Source organism: Apodemus sylvaticus, chromosome 16 (assembly GCF_947179515.1).
Source record: "Apodemus sylvaticus chromosome 16, mApoSyl1.1, whole genome shotgun sequence".
NCBI lineage: Eukaryota > Metazoa > Chordata > Mammalia > Rodentia > Muridae > Apodemus > Apodemus sylvaticus.
This window is the reverse complement of record NC_067487.1, coordinates 57,911,969-57,927,868: the sequence shown is the minus strand read 5'-3', so window position 1 is coordinate 57,927,868 and position 15,900 is coordinate 57,911,969. Positions and strand designations below refer to the sequence as shown.

General features: G+C 43.6%; 1 protein-coding gene across 8 annotated transcripts in view; it reads right to left on the bottom strand.

The window, feature by feature from the left end:
* Positions 1 to 15,900, bottom strand: part of Mast4 (microtubule associated serine/threonine kinase family member 4) — a 606,534-nt gene that overhangs the window by 135,030 nt on the left and 455,604 nt on the right. The gene's annotated exons all lie outside the window — the stretch shown is intronic.

Sequence of the window (15,900 nt, the reverse complement as noted above, 5' to 3'; positions counted from 1 at the left end):
TTTTTAGGGTTCACGCAGAATCAATAGACCTTCCAGAGTGTTTCCTTTGTTTGTGCTTTACAAATTAACCCCTGTCTTACACGAGGGCATTCACAATGAAGATGGTGTCCCTTTAGAATGTTCACATTCTGGATGGGATTGTTACAGTGCTCCAGTTAACCTGCTACTGTAAAATGAAGAACTCTAAAGGCGTCATCTTTCCCAGTTTTATTGTTAAATATATTCATCCATTTGGAGCCTTAATTACTGGATTTATATTTAGGTTGTGATTACCATATTGCACTAGAATAAAAAGTGTCTCACATTCGATTTACAGAAAATGAACGGAGAGAGGAAGCTATAGTGTGGGATACAGTAACTCCACTCCCATCCTCCCACGGGGAGGAAAGACACCGCCCCCCAAGCCTGGGGCTATAATGTGTCCCTGAAGCATCTGGCATTTTAAGCCACCCAGGTCTTGCTGCAGAACTTAAGGCTATAGATGTCGTGGCAAAGCCATTAATTAGGAATCTAGCATCAGAGAACAAATGGCAAAACCCTGTGGTTTTCGAATCCTGGCCCGGTAACTTCCGCCCACCCGACCGCCTGCAGTGTTCTTGGCACGGGTCCTGTCCACGTCCCGCCTGAGCCCTTTCCAAAGACTGCTGGAATGTCATGCCTCTGTGGTGACAGGGAGCACGTGCTTGAGCCACGTTGGGAGTTCAAGGCCCAGAACCGATATGCTGGCTCTCAGCACCTACATCTGCAAAGGCTCCTACGAAGAGCTCTGAATTCTCTAGGTGTGGCTTCTGGGAATGCCACAACAAAATACCTCAGCCCAGGGTTCTTCCAATTGAAGAGATTGTACAGAGCTGGATAAGGCATTTTGTACTTAAGTCAATGGCCAACTGGCTTATGCTCTAAGCTCATGCTTGAAATGTGATCTGCTATGAAGGGAAGCTGCTGTCAGCTAAGGAGAGCATGTCAGTGAAGACCAGTAGATGAACAGGACTACATACTTACAGGGAAATGGCATTCTGGGACACAGATGCATCTCCAGATGGGCACCGAATGCAGATGTGAACTCACAACCAAGTGCTCTGTGACAACAAACTGGTGGCTTTTCTTTGAAATCAATTTATTTTATCAGGGGCTGTTTTCCCACAGCAAACCACAAATTAATCGGTTTCTTTCTTTCTTCCTTTCTTTCTTTTTTTTTTTAACCAGATTGTCCTAGCAAAATTCACATAGCTCCACAACTCGCTGCTTCCACACCCCAACCAGGCCTCACGAAAAGGGGCCCTCTACTTCTGACTTTGGCCAGAAGCCTCTCCCTGTTGGTCAGAAAGCACAGAACATTTTATTCACCATAAACCATGTCTGCACTGCAATGTACTACTACTTCCACAGAGGAGGCTCAGCCTAACCCTGAGTTTTAATTTATAGATGCCTTAGAAAGGAACGGTATCTGTAACAACCTTGGGAGGGGTAGACACAAAGAAGTCAGAATCCAAATAAAGGGGTGCTTACAAGGCTATCAGTCAGCTGACACTGGAACCCTACTCTGCCGCTTTAAAGGTGGTGGTTGCCACCTTTTAAACACGCTCAGCTTTTCTTCTTTTTCAGGGTGAGTTGTTCACAGTAAGAACTAATTAGCTGCCAAGAGTGAGCTGGTGTTTCAAAAGAATACGATTCCATTCCTTAGACAGGGGTTTCATTTACTCCCATATACTTACTTGTAGTAAGACTACTTATCTGTAAGCAAAAAGTCTTAGTAAGGACAGTTAGACTGGGACCAAGATATTTACTGATTATTCCAAGATATTTACTGATTGACTCAGCCTTGTATATGTACACTAAGGGAATTATTGCTTCTTTTTTTAAATAAAAGATTTATTTATTTTATGCATATCAGTACACCACCATTGCTCTCTTCAGACACACCAGAAGAGGGCATCAGATCTCATTACAGATGGTTGTGAGCCACCATGTGGTTGCTGGGAATTGAACTCAGGACCTCTGGAAGAGCAGTTGGCACTTTTTTTTTTTGGTTTTGGTTTTTTGGATTTGGTTTTTTTCGAGACAGGGTTTCTCTGTATAGCCCTGGCTGTCCTAGAACTCACTCTGTAGACCAGGCTGGCCTCGAACTCAGAAATCCGCCTGCCTCTGCCTCCCAGAGTGCTGGGATTACAGGTGTGCGCCACCACCGCCCGGCTGCAGTTCGCACGCTTAATCACTGAGCCATCATCTTTCCAGCCCGAATTATTACTTCCAATACACTGCTGTCTGCACGATGTTGCAGACAATATAATGGACTGTAAATCCAAGCAGCTAGTTAGTCAGAGTTACTCTTAGTGTGACCATGTGTTTCTGTGTGAATTGTGTAATGTGCATCACATTCTTTTTGTCTGGATTCAAGCTCTGTTCTTCTCAAAGAAGGTGGATCCCTTATGGAGGTATATGATCACATGGACCAAATTCTCTCTGATTGAGACAGACAGGGCTTTGATTTTTAATTTAAAAAAAAAAAATAAAAGGCAAAGCTAGGCAAGCAGTGACCGGTTCATGTCAGCCTTGCTATGGAGTCTTTTGCCCTCCTTCAAAGTCACAATGGCGGATCCACACAATCTTGCTGCAGAATGGTTTCCCATCGCTCTCCCAGGAGAGACAGTGGGCTCCCCGCTAGCGCACACTCTCTTGTTCCTTGAGTAGCACTTGAGGCAATACAGGGCTTGATAGCACACTTGAAAGTTTTTATAAACTAAGAGAATGAAAATAAGGTGGGGGTGAAGCAGGTTTTGTTTTGTTTTTGAAAGTAGGGTATGGCAGACTGAGCCCTCCTTACCCTTCCCTTCTTATGTTAGTCAAAGCTCTCGGTTTGCAATTTCTCCTAAAAGTTACAGACTCTTTTATTAGGAGGCAGGGGCTGTGTTGGGAATTATCCAAAGTCAGATTCTCCAGATTCCCAGGAGCTCGTTTTAAAATGCATTAAAGGTATGGCCATAGTATTTATAGAACAATGTAGACAACTATACATCTTCTCAAACAGTTTATAGGCTAAAGTGTTCAACCAACCACAGAGCATGGGGTTTTGGAAGGAGGACAGATCGCTCTAGACAAATAAGCTCACCTCCAGCACAAGAGACAGAAGTAGGTCAGGATGAGTAAGTGAATTTTCCACTGACTCATTTCCACATGTTGAGTGCAGCAAGGGACACTGGGGATCCAGTTCGTCACCTGGAAGAGCTATGCAAAGTGCCGGGCAGGAAGGGCTACCCTCCTGACCTGTAAACAGAGCAGCAGACAGCATAGTCAACTGGCCCAACTGGGAACCTCTTGGCTCTGAAAACAGGTGGGACTGTGGAGGCAGAGAGGGAAGTGAGTCTTCCTGTCTTCAGCCCGCAAGTCACTGGCAGTCAGGCTGAACGGGCCTGTACCAGTTTTCATACGTCCCACAAATCTGGGTAGGCAGGGTTTTTTAGCATTTCATTTTGAATGCAAGAGGGAAAACAACAACAACAAAACTCTACTTTTAGTTTTGAGAGGGAGGAAAACCTGGCGCAGTATTTCTAAACACAAATGCATTTATTTGAGCACAAATGGAGCACACCACTGTAAATGTCAGGCCCCATCAAATTATGAAAATAAGGCCCAGCCGATCTTCCCAACTTATTTAAAGTTCAATGCATGAATGATCAGAGCCCCCAGTCCCCAGACAGAACCTACAAGGTGTCCTTATTAAGACTTTGAAGGGCAATAAATCGGAGTAAAGAAGTGAGGAGAGACGCCATGAACTCTGGGAAATGCCTGCTATCTTGTGCCGGACTGACAGGATGCTGACAAGGTCTGTCTGTGAAGGCCACCAGCCTGGGCTATATGTAGAAGGATGGTCACCATCCACGAGGAACTTATATGACATAGTTCTGTTAGAGAAACATATGTGCTTCGATCCAGTAGATTTGCCCCCACACAGGAAGTCCTTAAAGTCCCCTCCTTCACACAGGAGGAAACAGACCTTCGGTGGCACCTCTGTACCCACAGACACCGGTCTGCCTTTCCCAGCACGTCTAATGAGCTAGGCAGCACCATTCATACTTGGAAAAGAGACGCCAAGTATTATCAGCAAATTCTAACACAAAGCCTGTAGCTATAGAAAAGAGGGAGCCTTTTTTTTCTCATTGTAATACTTGATGGTAACACCCAGGGCCCTGGCCTCTTTAGCACAATGCTCTATTGAACTAAGATTCTAAATAAAAAAAATATAGTTTTTGCGACACATAAGGCTTTAATAAAATGAGACATTGTTAGGAAGAGTGACATAAACACTCAAGACAAGAAATCAGAGAGGTATGAAACATTTAGAAGGCATAGGCACCCCAAAATACAATGCTCACACAGTGCTAGGTTTCAAACTAAACTTCCTTAAAAAAAAACCAAAACTTCAAAACAGTGAGAATAATGTCAACTTGACACAACCCAGAGTCACTTGGGAAGAAAGACCCACAACTGAAGAGCTCCGGCTGACCTGCGCTCCTATCTGTGAGAGATTTTCTTTTGCCTGGCAAGTGCTGTGAGCCCACTGGAAGATCGACTGTGGGGTGGCAATTCTCTGGGCGGGCCTGAGCTACATAAGGAAGCTAGCTGAGGCTAAACTAGTGAGCTAGCTAACAGTCTGCACTTCTCAGGGCTGCTGCCTGACTTCCTTCAGTGACAGATGGCAACCTGAGAGTGTAAGCCCACTCCTCCCCGATGGCTTTTGGTCTGAGCGTTTAATCAACGCAACAGAAAAGCAAACAACTTCCTATCAGCTCTTAGCTCTCCTTTCTGATACAAAACAGGTCTTGTTGAAAGCACTGTCTCCGGTGCTCTGGTTGGCCTAGAGAATGCTCTGGAATAACATTTTACAGAAGTGAATAAGTGTTTATTTTCCCAGCGAAAATGTCACCAGATGATCTATTTTAGCCACCAGTGCTATGGTTACCTCCCCAGAAACCAAAATGATGACTAGGTCATTTTCCAACAGCTATCTAATAACCATCAAATGTTCATTTTAGAACTCTTGCCATGACTAACCTGGTTCAAGCCAGAGTTAAGAAAGAAAACAAGCTTACACTGTCAAGACCTATGGGCTGGATGAGTCCATATGTGACCAACCAAATAGTTACGTGATTTGGAATTTAGTTTTACAGTTCCAGAGATATTCTTAAATATGTATAACACTTAATATTGAGTCATGTAAAGTCTTGACAGATCTCAACTTCTAATATGTCTAAGTTTTAATGCAAATAAAAAATAGGTCATCACATGAAAGTCTGCAGTCGGTAAATTCAGAGGATCAGAATTTATAAGGATGATGAATGAATCTTATTTTCAGATCAACTAATAAGCTATATATGGCACAGCCTTCAAGTCCACAGGAAGCCACTTCAGTGATATTAATAAATTAGACGCTCTATGGGAGTGAGCCGGCGCTCTTGTCTTCTGCCTCCTCACCTGCTTCGCTTGAGGAAACAGGACAATGCCATAAAATACACCTCATCTTCTCTTTATAAGGACACAGAAAACATAGAGACAATTGAGGTTTTTAGACAGGAAATGCCTTTTGTCCTTGTCAAGACAAGTAGGAAAACAAATTCAAAACAGGACTAATTCCCATAATCCCTGTACCTGGAGGCCTGAAGCAGAAAAACTGTGTATCTTCAAGACCAGCCTGGGCTACTATGGCGTTCTTGGCCAGCCTGGGCTACATGTCCATTCTCTACAGTGTAAGAATTTGTCCCCAAACAAACAAAAAAGTGAAATCAACTCAGACAAATAAGCAAAAGGCCAATAAGCGTCAAGAACAAACCTCAACAAGCGTCATCCCTTTGCCATGGAAACGTGTGCCTTCAAATCCCATCATCCTCTACCTTGGCCTCAGCCAACCCCCTAGGAAAATGTTAGTGTGAAATCAAATTTCAGTTGTGAGCCCGATGTCATGGTGCTGCACACCTTTAATTGGAAGGCAGAGGCAGGTGGATTACTGTGAGTTCAGGGCCAGCTTGGCTTACATAGAGAGTTCCAGGATAGCCAGGGCAAATAAACAATTAACAGTTCAGTTCCTTCTAGATCCTCCTATGATCAAAGCTGGTTAAAACCCAAACGGTGTGCCAAAACCAAAAGACACATAGTTATGGGAACGTAACTATACAGCTCTATGGCTGTGGCTGCCTTCCTAGGACCTACCCTTAAAACGGTGGGGAAGTTGTCTCCCTATGCCCATCTCCACACCTTCTGAAATCACAAAGGGCTTCAAAGATTCGGTTCCATTCTAGGTCTCTGGAGCTCTTGGAAAAGGAATAGTCCACACTGTGTCTAGAGGCCTCATTCATCTTTATGAGGATGACTCACGCCCCAGCCTGGAACACACTGCTGCGTTCTACCTGAACCCACGTAGCCAACACCTCCACTCCAATATCAGCAGGAGCCTCAGCTCAGTGAGTCTCAAACCAGTTACCGTCTTCACCCAACCCGTCCTGCTTCCCGAGTCTCTGTTCAGTTACTGGCATGAGTCAGTGACCTAAAGCATGAATCGTCACTGAGGCTCCTCCTCATTAAATCACCCAATTAGTCACCTAGTCCGAAGGATTTGACTCCCTGAGCATCTGCCTTTACTTCCAAGGCCACTGTCCTGCGTATGACCTCATCCATTGTCTTCTCAGAAGGGTGTGATGTGTACTTTAACTGGGACTCTCCATTGCCCAACTCTAGGAATCCTCCCTGCCAGGAATCTTCCTGTATGCTCCTGTTAATGATGCCCAGTATAAACGCTCAGGTGGTTCCCTTGCTCTCAGGGACACAGGGCAGGCCGTCGTCATTTACCATGTCCTCTAGAATCTTGGTTCATAAACCAAAGCATCCTTGCATAGCTTTGTTTTCTCTCTGCCTGCAATATTCTCTCCCATCTTTCCCTGACTTCACTCTCACCCATAACCTAGTAGGCAGCCTACTGTAAGGTTATGTGCTTCTTAGATGTTCTCAGAGCCTTCTATGATACCCAACCATGGCAGAGCTGGCAAAAGTCAGGATAGGGTGTGTGTGTGTGTGTGTGTGTGTGTACATGTGTGCATGTATGTTTCTGTCTCTCTGTCCGTCTGTCTGTCTGTCTCTATCCCTGTCTCTCTGTCAATGTTGCCAAACGTAATGACTTCTTTGTACCTATGTGCCCCTGAATACATTCATCATGAAGCTTTCTGCTTCATGGATGTAGGAGCCATCTGTCTCCTCATGATCTCCACAGCGAAATGCCTAGCACCTAGAAAATGCCCAAGTGAGATTACTCAGTTAGTGACGAATTGATGCAGGAGACAGAGAGCCAGGCACACAGTTCCACACTCTGAACCTCTCTTTCCCAGAGACATCTCCCCTGTTGTTGATGTATTTTCTTAGACTTACAGGCAAGATGTTTTCTTCTGAATTACTTAGAACAGACAAGATGGCAAATCCCTTCTTCTCCTTGGCCATCTACCACATGTTTGGACACTAAAAACCCTCTGAGCAAAAAGGCTTATTGCTCTCACAGAAGACCTACCTCTCTTTATGGCCAGGCATGTTTCTACTTAGAACTACTAAATAAATAAACAAACAAACAAAGCTCAAAGGAGCTTCCATCTTTGATACAGTTTCATGGATGTCCCAGACCTCATCAGTAAATTGTGCTTCTTTCTGCTTTTGTGTGGTAGGGTACCATCATCCCCCCCCACCCCAGGCTCTATATATACAAGTATGCATGCACCTGTGGGCATAAACTGGGATTTATGTACTGATAAAGTCCACAGCACAGCTGGGACTCTGGAGATGATGAAACACATCTATATGAACTACTGGTCTATAGAAACATAGTTTACTTTGTATATTTAATATCTGTATATTTCACCAAGTTCTGCAATACAAATAAATGTAAGTGGTGGTCAAATCATCTATTTTAGTGCAACATTAAGATGAAAAATGGCTGTTTTGTATGCTAATTATCCAAACTGTATCATTAAAAATGCACATAGCAAATATCCATATACAACTTTTAGTAAGCACTCTAATTTACAATAATTCCATAGACATCCCTTTCTGATGACAGTAACTTTTAATAATCTTCTGCTTTAAAAAAAAAAAGAAAGAAAAGAAAACATTAAAAGAAAGATATACTATTGTTATGATGGCATATTTAGATTTCCACAAATGAAGATAACTGGCCTTTTTACGTCCAATTTTTTTCAGGGATTGTCACATGCATTTGCATCAGGATTAAAACAGAAGTGAAGAATGGTGTGATAAGGAAGGATGGGGTTTTTACCACCTACCTCTGGGTCATCCTCTACTCACTAAAAATAATAGATTGTGGGTCCGGAGAGATGGCTCAGCGGTTAAGAGCGCTGACTGTTCTTCCAGAGGACCTGGGGTTTAAACCCCAGCAGCCACATGGCGGCTCACAACTGTGGCTAACTCCAAGATCTGACACCCCCACACAGACATACATGCAAGCAAAACACCAACTCACATAGAGAAGTAAGGAACTGTTTTTTCTATCTCCTTTGAACACAATTTTGTAGTATCAAGTATTACAGGAGTAGAAACTTTGCCTAAGGGAATAGGATGTACAATGATTCCGTTTCATGACGATTAACATAAATGACCATGATAGAAGATTGTATGCAAGCAACAGAAGAGTCAATAGGAGACATTGATCCCTGGGAGGAGCGGAGGGAGGAAAAACTGCTTGCACTTCATGCTTCAAGCCTCCAGTCGAATATAAAGAGGACCTTTGAACCTGAAATGATTCGGTGTTTACAAAGCATCCCTCTTAATGCAAGGGGTTTACTGCCCGGTCTGTCAGGTAGCACTTATCTAGACTAACCCTGCCTGGGGGGTTGGGGGGCTGAATGCACAGTCAAAAGACATGCTCCACTCTGGAAGAAACGGTCCTGACATGCTTTTGTAATAAGTGAATGGTGCCATATTCTCAGGAATTTATAATGTTCCCATTTCTCTTAGTTTTCCATCTCCAAAATGCAAAGCCGGTAAGTGGATGGTAAGAAGACATGCCTTTCCCGTCTTTAAGGGTTAGACTGTATGCTAAGGTAGGTAGGTAGATAGGGTATACTGTATGTTACTCCCCACGGAATTCCATCATCCAAATGCTTATAAACTCTAAGGAAGACAACGACTTTAAGACTAACATGCCCATAATCCCAACACTGGCAACGCTAAGGCAAAGGGATCTAGAGTTTGAGTCTAGCCTGGGCTAAGAGCTACACATTGTTTCAAACAACAACAGAAAGTGCTTTGTCACGGTTAGTTACATTTTCTTTTTAGCCAGGAAAGGAGGTACTTACAGTATGTGGTATTTATACAGCCTCAGCTTCACTCAACTGTGGGATAGACTGTGGTTATAATGAACATACGGGGAGATACCGGAAGATATAGCTTCTTTTGATGATACACATATATCCCACAAGCTCTGCCTTTGGGTCTCTCCAAAGTCAAATGATACGGGTGTTGCCTCTACTACTTGTGTTTGTTCCAAACTTTCCTAGCCATGTGCTAGGTACAAGAAACGAGGCAGAGGGCTTCTGACTGCTTACTTCCAGGTCAGACGAAACTCGAGTTACTGTGCTGGCACTGCATCCTTTCCCAGGACTGGTGTCGGGACACCCCAGAGGCCAACCTCATCAAGCCATTTCTGTTAGAGCCTCGAAGTACCCAGCACCACCAAGAAGTTTTGAATCCAGTTATTTCTAAGCTAGAGTTTATAGCTTTGGAAAGAGGCATAGTAGTAGAATTCACTGAGTCCATGAACTTAGATTGGTTGAACAAAAGCAAAGGAAAGAAAACTCAAACAAATTAATAACTATATTGTTACTACCCAAAGTATAACAAACGGAATCTTTTCCACTACAAATGCTTATATGTCCCCTGTGTTGGTAGTAGTATGCTCTTGTCTCCAAGATAAATCATGCATGTTTTCATATGTTGTGGCTGCTACAGATACATGGAAAATCATGTATGTTTTCATATGTTGTGGTTGCTACAGACACATGGAATATCATGTCTGCTCCCCATCAATTCAAAGGCATGGTCACTCTCAGACCTGCCTCTAGATTCTCATCTGGATGCTTCTAGAGAACTACGTATACCACAAGTATTTTGATATGGTTGCGGGGACTTAGGAAAAATGTCTGGTTTTCCTGCTAACGTGTTCTATTTTATGCATTTAAAAATAGCATTCTGAGGTGCCGCAGAAATGGCTCAATAGTTAAGGCCACTTGCTGCTCTTGCAGAACAGCTGGAGTCAGTCCCTAGCACAAGCATCACACAGCTCACAATCACCCGAAACTCCAGTTGCAGGGGCTCCAATGACCTCTTCTGACCTCCATGGGCAGCAGGCCCACCGCTGATGAACATATACACATGCAGTCGCTCAGACATACGTGCAAAGATAGATAGATAGATAAATAAATAGATAAATAAATAAATAAATAAATAAATAAATCTCTTTAAAAGTACTACTCTGGGGTTGGGGGGGAGGTGGGCGTGTGTCGGGTAGAGGGCATATACATGGAAGCAGGGGGTAGGAGGAGGGGTAGGGAATTTTTGGGGAGGGGGGCTTTTGGGAGTGGGAAAATTGGGAAAGGTTTTACCATTGGCAATGTAAATGAAGAAGATACTCAATAAAACAAAAAACAAAAAACCAAAAACCAAAAACAACAAAAAATGTAATACTCTGAAGCAGAAGTGTATTCTGGGACCCTGAGAGGCACCAGGCTCTCCAGCGCAGCCCGCTGTAGCTAATCGCTGCCTGTTCTTTTTTATTCTCCCACTCACTGGCACATGTGCAATAGGAACCACCTTTCAAGGTTCCCCAAACAAGTTTTGGTACTGCCACATGCACCATGGAATTCAAACCCAAGAAGCATAAACCTAGTTCACTTATTATTATTTTTTACCAAAGACAATTAGTCCCAACTATCTCAAAACAGTAATGGAATGTTACTGGGTAATATTTCAAGATTCCACAATCCTTCCTGAGAAAATGTACTCAGAAATCTTTTTGAGCTAAGAAGGAAAACACATTCATATAAAAATTAAAAATCTTGAATGAATTTTTGCACTCTATAATGGCTACCATTATAAAGAAAGAAGGAAAAGAAAAGAAAAAAGAAAAAGAAAAGAAAAGAAAAGGAAAGGAAAGAAAAGAAAAGAAAAGAGAAAAAGAAAAGAAAGTAGCTGGGTAGTAGTGGCGTGTGCTTTTATTCCCAGTACTCTGGAGGCAGAGGCAGGCAGATCTGAGTTCAGGCCAGCCTGGTTTAAGGAGCAAGTTCTAGGACAGCCTGGGCTACACAGAGAAACCCTGTCTCAAAAATTAGAAGAAATAAAAGCAATAGATGCTGGTGGTGATTTGGAGAAGAGGGAACCCTTATGCTCTGTTGGCAGAAATGTAAAATGGCTTTGTTGGAAAATGAACGGCACAGAGATTCTTGAAGCTGCAAACAGAACCTTCATATGCTCCAGCGATCTATCTCCTAGGTACCCACCCCAGACACTGATGGCAGACTCTTGCGGAGCTATTTGCACACTCCTGTTCACAGCATAGGGTTTTCATCACAGGCAAAGGTGGAACAGACCCAACAGCCCAGATGCCGGGGTGCTAAGGAGGGGAGCTGTGGCTTAGACACATGCAATGGAATTATGAACCTTTAAAAGGCTCTCCGACGCAAGCTACAACAGGAAGAAAGCCTGAGGTAAGAAGAAATGGCAGCCACCTAAAGGCAGACACTGAAGGACTCTACTTACATGAAGTACTGGCAGAGCCAAACCCAAAGGTGTTTGCCAGGGTATTAATTACTAGAGCCCCCTCAGGTGCCTCTCAGGGTGCCAGGTAATAAGAAGGTATTATTTTTTTATAAGTCCAGGGTTTCTCTTTTGCAAATGAAAGCAGTTCTAAAGCCCAGATATACAAGGTGACTCTGCTTAACACCAAGATAAGCAGTGACCAGAAAAGCAAAACAGCATCAGCGTGGAACACGAAGCAGCTTGGGGCACACACCCTTCCCAAACAGTCGTCTTAACACCCAGATAGCATAGTCCCATTCCCCCAGCATTCTCCCCAACTCCCACATGCTTGTAAATAACCCAGTCTCTCAGATGAGTTATAAGGCCAGATTAGGAGGATCTATTCCTGGTCCCACAATCCCTTCCTTGCAACACATACCAAGGAGAGACACTTAGCCATGTCTGGGTCACAGAATGCAGGATCCACAGAGAGGTGTCCTCATTTTGAGTCTCTAGAAGCCACTTGGGTCTTTAAGGTCCTCGAGGGACGGAAACAGCCACACTGATTTCATAGCTCACAGAATCCTGACAGCAGATAGTATGGCATGAGTTAACTATGTGACTTCTTAAAGAGTCTCCTCAACATGACCAGGTTATGGCCCACAGGGTTGAGTTTTCCAAAAGAAGGAAAAAAAAATATCTGAAAGCTACAGCCAAGTCTAGCGTACACAAGCACTTGCTAACTTCTGTATCTGACTCTCTTGCTCCAGAAACGTTAAGTTTTAACCTTGAGAGTGGATTGGCGCTGCTGGCAGAGATTACTGCACACGATGGAATATGTAACTTAGGGCCATCATATGTCATAATTCTTCAGAATATATGCTGAGCCTTTTAATCCATTATGATCGCAAGCCTCCGGTGCACAGTTTTAGCACAATAGGTCTCTCGCTCTGTTCTGCTTAGATCCCGCCAGCACTATCTGATGCCTTATGTCATTTGAGTAACTGTGTTTTTCAGTAACACTCTTGCACCAAAGATGGCTACAACTATATTATCACGAGTGATTTATGAGGCTGCCAAATACTAAGAGATGAGGGAAGTGAAAATATCAAACCGGGGGGGGGGGGGGGGGGGGGGGGGGGGGGGGGGGGGAAGGGAGAGAGAAGCTAAGTGTTTCCCAAGGTCTCAGCATGGGGGCTTGAACCTATTTCACACACACAAATCAGATCAATTGAAGATAGAAATGCATCACACATTAGACAAACCGCTCCAAACTTTGATAAAAGCAGACCTTGGAATGGGCATTAACAGTAATTTGCATTCAGTAATGTTTCATATTTGAACATTAAATGTGTTGAGGGAGAAAAGCAGACTTAAAAAAAAAATACGTATGCGATTGCTTTATTGAAATATTGCTGTCAGTTCGAGAAAAGTTCAGAGCAGCAATGAAACTCCCAGGGGTTTTTGGTCCCTGAGACAATAACCTTTATCCTTTGCTAAGTATGTCTGTCCCTCTGTCCGTCCCTAAGCCAGCAACCTTTATCTGATACCTTGCCTTTGCTAACCACTTCCTTCTATGTCTCAAGTTCTCCAGAAGGAATTTACATTTTATAGATGGGCTTCATCCTAAAGCATATGCAGTGCTCATTCCAGACTCGAATTTGGCAACGACAGACCCACTGTCACTTTTTCCTCGAAAAATATGGAACACCAGACTGCTAACCTAGCAATAGTGCATCACTGCAAGATGAGAATCACAAACTTGGAAGCACCTCAAGTAGACATAAAAACTCCTTGGCGTTAAGTATTAAGATTCATAAACATGTTCAACGTCACTTTGGCCTAGAAATCTCTATTCTGGGAATTTATCCTAAGGAAACAGCCCCAAGACAGAAAAAAAAGCAATGCCTGAGTATGTTCAGTGAGGAGTGCTTTCAGTCAATAAAGCTTTATTAAGTGTCTATTACGTGCCAGGCACTTCGCTGGCATAAGGACGGTGCCTCAAGACACTCATGATCAGATGAAAATTCAGATAAACATATGCGACACTGAAATGTGCAGGGATAAATGCTACCAAGGAACGGATCTCCCAGAGGCACAGGTACTCGGTGATATGGTGTCGGAAGGCAGTAACAGTGGTGGGAGGGGGAGACTTGGCGAAACTTAAGGTCTCATCACATCTTCAGAGTATTTTAAAGCCCAGGTTCGTGTTAAAATCCTGAACAGAGGTCAGTGAGATGGCTCAGTGCAATGGGTAAGGGACACTTGCTTCCAAGCATGAGGTCTTGTTGAATCCCTGGGACTGACATGGTGGGGGAAGAGAACAAACTCCCCCCAAATCGCTTTCATTTGACTTCTTTTTTTTTTTTCCTCTTTTTCTTGTTTGTTTTTGTTTTGTTTTGAGGTAGGTCTTACTGTGTGACTCTGCCTTACCTGGAACTCACTATTGGTCTTAAACTAGTCAAAATCTACCTACTTCTGCCTCTGAGTGCTGGGATTATAGTTGCATACCACAATGCCTGGCTACAAATCATCCTCTCAGCTCCACAAGCACTCTGTGATGTATGGCATGTTTTGTTTCTGAAACCTCATTATCCCACGGTGTGTGTGTGTGTGTGTGTGTGTGTGTGTGTGTGTGTGCGCGCGCTCATATGTGAGGGTGTATATGAAGGCCAGAAGATCTCAGGTGTCATTATTCTGGTACAGTCAACCTTTTTTTTTTTTGTAGTTTGAGGCAGGGTCTCTTACTAGCCTGGAACTCAACAGGAGTCTACACTGGCTCACTAGAGAGCTGTACTTCTAAAATGTCCTCTAAATCCTTAAAAATAAGTTTATTATTATTATTATCATTATTATTATTATTTAGTGTGTGTGTGTGTGTGTGTGTGCGCGTGTGCGCTCGTGTGTAGTACATGTGTAGGGTGCATGTATCCCAGCATGCATATGGAGGCCAGAGAACAATGCTGTGAAGACAGACGGTTTTCTCTTACCACCTTTATGTGGTTTCCCAGGATTCAACTCAGGTTGCTGGGTTTTCATGCCAAGAATTTCTACCTACTGAGCCACCTTGGTAGCTACTCTAAATCCCCCCTCCCCCCCAAAAAAAATCCCAGCTTATTTCAAGTGGAACTACCCTAAATAGTTCAAAGTTCTTCATCTTTCCAGTGCTTTCCTTGTCAAACACAAACTCTTCAAGCACATTGCACCACACTGTTCCCAATCTGGGTTTTCTACGAGACAGGAGGGTACCCCTAATTAAATCTGCGGAGTTCCGCTTTGCTTAAAAGGCAAAACAAAATAAGCACAGGAAAAACCCTTATTGTTCCTTTGAGAATGTTTCCTTTAAAATGTCTCCATGTCGCTTCAGGAGCTCCGTTGTCACACCACACAAAGCCTTTTGTGAAACATGGCCTCCATAATTTCTATGGACTATGGTGTGTTTACAGATGGGGAAATCTCAAGTGTTTAGGGAGTGGGCACTAAGTCATCTATAAAGAAATAATCTCAAATAAGTTGGACATGTCGCAATCTACACTGCCTGCCTGCACTTAAATGGATTAGCAAAACCTCTACTGCTATAGCAAGCGTGGCACCCGGTTCAAGTCAACACAGGCCCCTAGTCGTGTAGGGCAGCCACGGAGAAGCCTCCTTTGACAAGCTCTGTCCTGTGCAGTGGCTCTGGCACGGGATCTATTCCAGAAAGGTGTTGGAGTTCTAGGAAGGTCTCTAGAGAAGGTCGTGCCTCAGCTTTCTCTCTTCTGACTAAAGAAAATGGAACTTACTGCAGAGGACAGGAAGAGGGAGACTTGTCCGTCTACTGAGTGTGTAAATCTATGACACTCCCTAGGTGAACCACCTGTGTGCTAAGGTTTCAGAAGAGGTCCACACTAAGTGTTTCCGGCATTGCAGGCTAGAGCCTGAGCTGGAGCAGTCCAATTCTGCTCTCTAGGCCAAGCAACCACAGTGGTCCCTGACTGAAGCTGTGTTCTAAAGAACAGGATCTGCAAACCACACACCAGCACACAAGCTGGAGCTTGCCCTCTCCTGCCTAGAGGCTTTACAATTCTGTTTTCTCTAAGACCCAACCCAGAAAAAAAATGTTTTCCTCAGAGGTGA